Source organism: Maylandia zebra, linkage group LG2 (assembly GCF_041146795.1).
Source record: "Maylandia zebra isolate NMK-2024a linkage group LG2, Mzebra_GT3a, whole genome shotgun sequence".
In the NCBI taxonomy this organism is placed as follows: domain Eukaryota; kingdom Metazoa; phylum Chordata; class Actinopteri; order Cichliformes; family Cichlidae; genus Maylandia; species Maylandia zebra.
This window is the reverse complement of record NC_135168.1, coordinates 15,891,929-15,899,820: the sequence shown is the minus strand read 5'-3', so window position 1 is coordinate 15,899,820 and position 7,892 is coordinate 15,891,929. Positions and strand designations below refer to the sequence as shown.

Below are 7,892 nucleotides of genomic sequence, written 5' to 3'. Positions count from 1 at the left end.
GTTTGTAAAGGGTGTCAGAAAAAAATATTTTAACCTCATCAAATATTGTATCCAACAGATAAATAGCTGCAGCAGCACATAGGAAGCTAGTTAAGATAGTTGAAATCAAATTAATCTCATGCATGTTTTTAAACCCCCATCTCTGTGGTTGATGTGGTGATATCAGACTGTGTCAATCAGCAATCAGCAATAGCAATCAGAAATTAGGAGACAAAACTAGAAACTGGCAAGGAAATATCACGGGTGGAGGAGAGCCATGTGTTGTGAAAGGAGAAACATAAAGCTGTAACGTGTTACTGAATCCCCAGTCTTCTATGGTATCATTACCATAGCAAACCTGACAGATGCGAGTTGTTGCTACACAGATGAAAAACAAACCAGGGTTTTCTTTTGTGGGAAAGTGTGTCTTCAAACTTAGAACCAATTAAAAGGTGGCCTCTGGTTCCATGAGGTCTTGTTAGCCGATATTTTTGATAAGATTTTCCACACGCTCGAGACGGAGGTGTGACTATCGTGCGATTATTTAGAGAGCATCCTGCTTCCTTGTTGTGAGATATCTCTTGTCGGAATCAGGGGTGTGTCTGGATCTCTTTGAATTGGAGGTATTGAGCACAGACTCAAGGGAGAAGCAAACAAACATAAAAGAAACAAACAGCAGTGTTACGTAAGTAGTAAGCCTCACGCTGTTATGGCTGGGAGAGTTATAGGAAAAATACCTTTCTGCGGGAGACTGGCTTGCATGTTGGTGTATCACTGGGGAAACTTTGAAAAGCAAATCTCAAAGTAGTTAAAATGATTCATTTGACCATTAGTTAGAAAAACATACTGGATAGAAATGGAAGAAAACAGCCAAGCGCAAATATTTGGGCTGAGCTTTAATATCAAGATGCAGTACTAAAAAAATACCCTGTAGTGCCTTTTCCAAAAATGTAATAAGTGAAGTAGCAACATTTATTTCTTCCCAAATAAATAAGCTTAATAATCCAGTCTGGAAAAAACATTTCCAATGACCAATGATCTGAAAATTAATACTACTTTTTTTTTTAATTGATTCAACCACAACTCACTTCTGCAACTTTTAATAATTTTGTTCTTTTTTGTTCTTATTTGTCATTAACATAAAACCATTTTGAACAGATAGAAAAAGCTATTTTGCTATTTTGTAGCAGCAGTAAATGTCACTCTGAAGAGAAAGAGAAAAAGACTATAGTGGTGATGATAGTCTGATGAGTGGACCAGTAATCATAATGCCAGACAAAAGCATTTGTGTAATGTCTTGTAAATGTCTGTACTTTACAAACTGACAGCTGGAGGATATGTATTCTTAGTCCTTAAACATTATCCTTCCCTGTTTTATATATTTTTCATATGCGTGCCATTTTAACATTTTAACCTTCTTATTTTTTCCACAACAACCTTCACTACAGTAGCAGCTTTGCTTTTAGTGCAGGAAAGGCTGAGTAGGACTTTGTAAACACAACTCTTAAGACATAAAAAATCATGTTCAGACTACTGTTACATAACTATTGGGTTGTTTTAAACAAAGATAATTTTAACTTTTCATGCACACAAAAGTGATCAATCTTTATCAAAAAATTGTATTTCAGAGTGCAAGGTACATTTGTTGCCTTTTTTCCATCAGTGAGTTATTAGTGTAGAAAGATGAGTTCTGCATTTAGCTCATCTTTACAGGGCTATACTGAAGATAAGAAAATGTCATTTTCAAGTCAATCGTGGAATAATTTAGAAATTTTATTCCAGTGGTAGACTACTTTTTATTCTTTTATAAGCCCTGATATTTCTGTGCACGTTTTCCTGGGTTGTACTGTGTAGACCATCTACCAATTGTAAGCCGAAAAACTAAATAAAAATATGAAACTGTGATGGAGACGAAGTTCAATGCAGCGTCCTGATGAGTAACCAGAATGTTTTCAGCCTGTCTTTTTTTTAGGTTACACAGATATGTATTCATATGATACTCAAAGAAAATATAACAGCCTCATGTCTATTCTTCAAATGTCTGCCTCCTACCCAGAAAAAAAGGTGTCTTTTATCCTTTTATCTCTCAAGGCTGCCCTCCTTGCTTACCAGTTAATCTTTATAATTAAATGAATGCAGCCCACAAGGTCTTCCACCAGCAGCTTTGAGTTGCCACAGGTCTATTGCCTTTGAGGTTGTCCATCCATCTAAAAAATTCTGAATGACACTGAGCCTGTCTGATATTTCAAAAGGTGTTCTTTTTTACTGTACGTCCATTTTCAGCCAAACTGAACTTCTGTTTACTCAAAATTTAAGTAGTTGGTGGATTTAATTAAAAATTGATTAAAATTTATAAATTGATTTGTTTTTTCCTTCTGTGATATTTTTTAACCCCAAAGTCCAAAAGCTGATTATTAAAGACAACATAAACAAAAACAAACCCAGACGTGTTTAACATAATTAACCTTGAGCTAAGGTTTATATTATGTTGTCTCATAAGGTAAGGCAAGGAAAAGCTGTGATTTTTTTTTTATATTTATGTCTTTTATTTCACTAATTTTCTTCTGACTGTGTGGCATTTTCCTAACATGACTTGGTGATACTGAAGGGACCCACCATAATCAATAGACGTGCTCAGAGAATAGCCTCAGAAGAACACCAAAGCCCTCCCAAACACTCCCACTCTAGGTGACTGAGAGATGTCACACCTCTGAATAAATATTAGATTCATTTGCACAGCCTGACACTTCCTTTTGATTTTAACACTATATTGAAAAACAACATTGATATTATGTGACATAAATTTGTGTTTGTGTATTAAAATCCTTCTTTTTTTCATTTTCCTTCTCCTCAGATAGAAAAAGGTGCTTCCCCAAAGTCCTCATGGTATAACCAAGGGTGAAAGCTGTTTTGTCCCTTTGGAAGTGATTCATTTCCACATGAAAAGAGAAGTTCTGTCCAATCCCTTTATACATGTCCGTTTAGTTTGTGGAACACAATACTGGACTAACAAAAGGCAATAGCCTTTACAGTGTGAATATAATGTACCGCGCACATATAGGGAACACATCCATTGTTACTTTTGCTTTTTAAAACACATTGGACAAGACAAGACACAGTTTCTAACACATCAGCTTCACTGTCTAACCCCTTGGGGACAAATTCCTGCATACATAGGATGGGTAAGGGAGTGTATGCATAATTTGTCAATGTTGCTTTTTATTATGTCCACAAGTCTCTCTGTCCCCGTGGTGTGGCCCATCTGTTTTCTCTGCTGATTCTGTACATATGTAAAACATACAGGGCTCAAGAAAGATATGGTGTTTTATTCTTTAATGTATGCTGTGCTCTTGGGCTTCAATAGTGATGTTTCTGGTTCATGTTTTGTATATTCCGGCACACATCCTGCAAGCCTTACGTAGCCTCGGAAGCAAATGCAGCAAATAACAATGCTGCACGTGTCTACTACATTCCTGCAATTTGTGGACTAATATTGACTTTTATCTATCATTCTAAAAAAGACACTGGCACTTCATGTTCATACTGATAAAACGGTATCCTATTTAGAAGCTACTGATCTATAACATGTGTGCATGTAATTTATTTGTTTGCTATCAAGCACTTTCTTTGATTGAGTTTTTCATCCTATTCAAGTGCTGTTCCAGATTTGATTAATGCTCTTTTCATCATGTAAAACGCTTGTGCATTTGTGTTTGGATTTGGATGTTGAAAGTGACTGGCCTCCAATAGAGGGCACAGTTGACTGCACTGACACGCACTGTGTGTGACTAGGAGAAAATAAAGCTTTGTCTAAGGTATGGGAAATCTCAGTTAAGGATGTAAAGTTGATTCAAGTCGTAGTAAAAGAACATTTTTGTGAAACTGAATGAGCTATTTTCTTTGGTTCAAAAAACCAAAGGACTTTTAATCTATCATTAACCCTCTGGTGTACTGAACTTAAGAGAACCTTCATGTTGATGAAATGTGTGAATATGTTGCTTAGTAACTAACTTCCACGTACAGTTTCTCTGAAAAGCCCCCAAGAATATTACAGAAGCGGGAAGAAAGTAGTTTGACTTGAAGCAGGGAAAAGAAGGAGGGGTACTGGCTTCAGCAGCCCTTACAAGAATTCCTCTCCTTTTTTGTGTCCTTTCTTTCCTCTTTTTTTTGTGTGCATGCCCTTGACTGAAGATAGAATGGCAGAGTGGGAGATAGATTGTTGGGCAGTTGCCTTTCATGCAGATAATGCCATTTGATGGAGGCAAGTTTTTGATGTGCTCCCGGGTATAATAGAAGAATCAAGCATCGAAGGCTAGAGCTGATTTTGCTTGGAGAAAAGCTGTCCTCAGTGATAACTTCATCACTGCATGTGGTCAGACGTGGGGTAAATTCAGGAAGGGGATTAAAAAAAATGCCCAGTCAGAGCTGCAGTAGTGGGCCCCCTATTGAGCTGTGGGGCCTGCAGACCATAGTTTGAAGGTCTGTGATCTACCATTGGTATTGTTTGTCTTTCTCTCTTCTCTCTCCCTCAGAACCAAAACGACTCAGCCTCAAAATGCCTTTCTAGTGGGATTAGTGGGCATTGCTTTTGTAATTAATGAAACTCTGCTTTCCGTGGTATATCCTCTAAATGCTACCATTTGAAGGCTATCAGATAGCGTCTTATATGTTTTCATACATCACAAAGCTAATTCAAAGTAAATGTGGTTTTGGTTTTAGCAGGATGGAGAATGGCTGGGAGGCAAGTGTACTTATCTCTGTAATTGGAGCTCATCAAGATGAAGTTTTCACACTTACAAAGCAGTGAAGGACTTCAATTCTTTCTATAAGATCCGCAACTGACGCTCTATCTAAGCATGCACAAAGCATGCTCGTATTTTATTGAAGGTTCATATGAAAGATGGGGAGACAAAATTCATTAGAATAACCTTTCTTAGTGTTGGTTTAGGTTGACTGAACTCAAATTGTGCATATTTATTGCATATCTCTGCAGCAGTTGATCAATTCCACCACAGATGGTGGATGGAGCAAAACAATATGAATCAATCTTTATTCGACAGCCAGACTAACAGCAACATTTTAATTTCAACACCAAGCGTCGTCGTTGTGGCCTTCTTGTTTACCCAACAGTTTAACAGCTTGAATAACCCTTAGCTGCTAGTCTTCTGTGAGAAATATCGCATTTATTTACATCACTCTGCCTTTCCCTTTGTCAGTCACACTGAAGGTGAGAAATTGAGATTTGTGAGTTAGCCAATTATGTGGCAGCGCGCGTGCGGCCATAGGTAAGCTTAATGAACAGCTTCTCAATACAAAAGAGAAGAGAGGAGCGAGCAGGCTGAAGGAAAACAGGTAGGTGGGCTGACTGGAAGCTGTGGCTCTGAGTAAATCCGCCTCTGCGCTTTCACAATCAAATTGAGGAATATATATAATTCTAGCTTGCATGCAAACTGGAACTTATTTAAGTGGCAGCAACAAACGCGTAGCAGTGTATCAAAGGTAGTTTTGGTTATTACAGTGTCGTTGGAGGTAAACGCTCTCTTTGTCTAATAATGGGACTCGTTTTCTTCACAGGTGCAGCTGTGTGCTTGTTGCTGCTCACCCGTGTGGTTGACCCCTACGGCCTAACCCGTTCCTGATAGGCAGACCAGAGGCGAGGCTGAGGGAAGCGACGGGATGCGCAGTTTATCAGCTGACAAGTGCATATCGGACAACGGAGTAGCAGAGCGGCTGGCGAGACTCCGCATCCTCACCGAGTGAGTTTTCTGCTTTTAAACATCCAGCGCAAGTGCTTGGCGACTGGAAAAAATATATATAACGGTGTTACCTCAGAGAGGGGACAACTGCATTGTCGGAAGTATTGCTTGAGCTCAGCCACCGGGACTACTGGGAAGATTTCTAGGCTGAAACACGTTTCTCGCGCGGAGCTGCCAGCTGAAGCTCCTTGCTCCGTCACCAAGCAGCAGCACAACGTTCACGCACAAGTCGGCTGTTCCGAGCTTCAGCCTCTAATCAAGCCGAGAGATTTCCGGGGAGTAGTGAAAGAGGTCTCTCTGAAGAATCCACACTGTGCTGAATTGCAAACGCGGTCATTGTAAGAAACGTATCGCGTCGCGCTCAGCTCCCCGCTTCCTGCAAGTTTGGACTAAAGCGCACCGTTGGAAGTTTATGTGCCGCTGCTTCGGACAGGCTCGAAGACGCTTCATGCAGGTCAGTGTGTAGTTAGATTTCCCCCATTTGCATTGACTCTAAATAGACTCCATCCGCGTAATTTAAATAAGCCACAGGATCGTTATCCCCTGGTCAGTAATGGTGTCTAATTTGGTCTGCATGCTGTATTGAGTCTTTTGATAAGATGCGAACCCGAAACCCACCTGGCGCCCAGCCCCTCTTCTCCACTACCTTGAAACAAATGAGTTGGGTAATATTTGGATTATGCGTTATAGCCTATATGTTTAGCAAATGCATTGCTGCAGTGGGCAGGCTACAGATGCAAGATGTATCAATTTCTTGATATTCCGTTCAGAGTGGTGGGGGGTTATTGTATTCCAGTTTTAAGTGATGAAAAAGATGAGTTTCCAAAACTCACCTGATGTCCTTTAACGAGTGCTATATATCGTGCTCTATATATATATATATATATATATATATATATATATATATATATATATATATATATATATATATATATGTATGTGTGTGAGTGTGTGTTTATAAGGATTTTGCTGTCATAGATCTTTGAGAATTCTAGGAAAAATATATAAAAAGTATTTTATTTATTCTTTTGACATTATTAAACTCTTATTTTTCAGTAATGATAACAGTAATAACATAATTATCTCCAATCTAATCACAGTCACATCTAAACTTACACTCCATAAGGGGTCTTGAGGGATGGTCTGGATACAAAAAAATAATTTTTCCAAAAATATATTGCTACAAAAACACCCAGGAGCCTAATATAAGCGGTATGCCAACCACAGAAATGGTCTGCTTAATCTAATAATAATGTTAAAGGTTTTGAAATACATTAACTTGTACCACATTTGTGGTTTAAGCTTCAGGAGCAGAAGATGGAGAAAGTTCATCAGAAGAACCTTTTGTTTGCCTCAAAACAGGCCTCTAGAAAGGTCGGGTATTACGCAGTTGTTCAGAACCTCCAAGCATGTTGGTACAGACAAATGCCAGCAGAAATCACAACCTTCTACATGCGTTTTGGGGGTTAGGAGGAAGGGGCTGTTGCCTGGCAAAAATCATATGGAACGTGCAATTTGTAAATTGATTTTGGTTTTCAGGATTAGCAGGATTTCAAAACCGGCAAGAAGTTATTTTAATTAAATACAACAGTTTAGACATCAGATGGTTTAATTTCAACTTTCCATGTGGCTCAGCAATGTGGAATTATGACTTGTCTTAGCACTTAGCATGAGGCAGAGAGAAACGTTGATCTGATTTCGCTCTGGCAGGGATCAGACTAAACGCAATCTGCAAAAACATGCATCTGGGTCCATATGATAGCCCAGAAGGACAAGAATATCTGTCCAGCTAAAGTGATTTATTGCTATTGTCCTGAGTGCTATTGAGGAACTGCAGCAGTTGAGGCCATTTGCTGTCAAGGACTGGAACAGTAAAGCAGTGTAGATCTTCACCACTTCAGGCCTGAGTGGTGAACTGTTCCCGCTGTTCTTGTAAATCATAAGAAATACTTCTATGAAAATTTAAATAATATGAAACAGAAATAAAACAGCAAGATTAGATATTAGATAGGTAGTCAGAGGCGTATTACTTAAAAATATGTATATAAGCGATCAATATATTTCTAATCTTTAGCTTTTGGCTTTGCATCGGGTCACATAGCAACAAAGAAAGGCTTCAAACAGCAGAGACACAGTCTGTGTTTCTTGTGTAAGCCT

At 38.8% G+C, this 7,892-nt stretch overlaps 1 protein-coding gene across 3 annotated transcripts in view; it reads left to right on the top strand.

Moving 5' to 3' along the window:
• The first annotated feature begins 5,340 nt into the window (after positions 1-5,340).
• The window catches only part of si:dkey-237h12.3 (teneurin-3), a 133,513-nt gene continuing 130,961 nt past the window's right edge, over positions 5,341-7,892 (top strand). For 2 of the 3 annotated variants that reach the window (XM_012919787.3, XM_012919785.3), the window contains exons 1-2: positions 5,341-5,478; positions 5,554-6,189. The gene's annotated coding sequence lies outside the window, so the exon portion shown is untranslated. The remainder of the gene's footprint in view (positions 5,479-5,553; positions 6,190-7,892) is intronic. The other variant, XM_076889441.1, reaches the window with a different exon arrangement.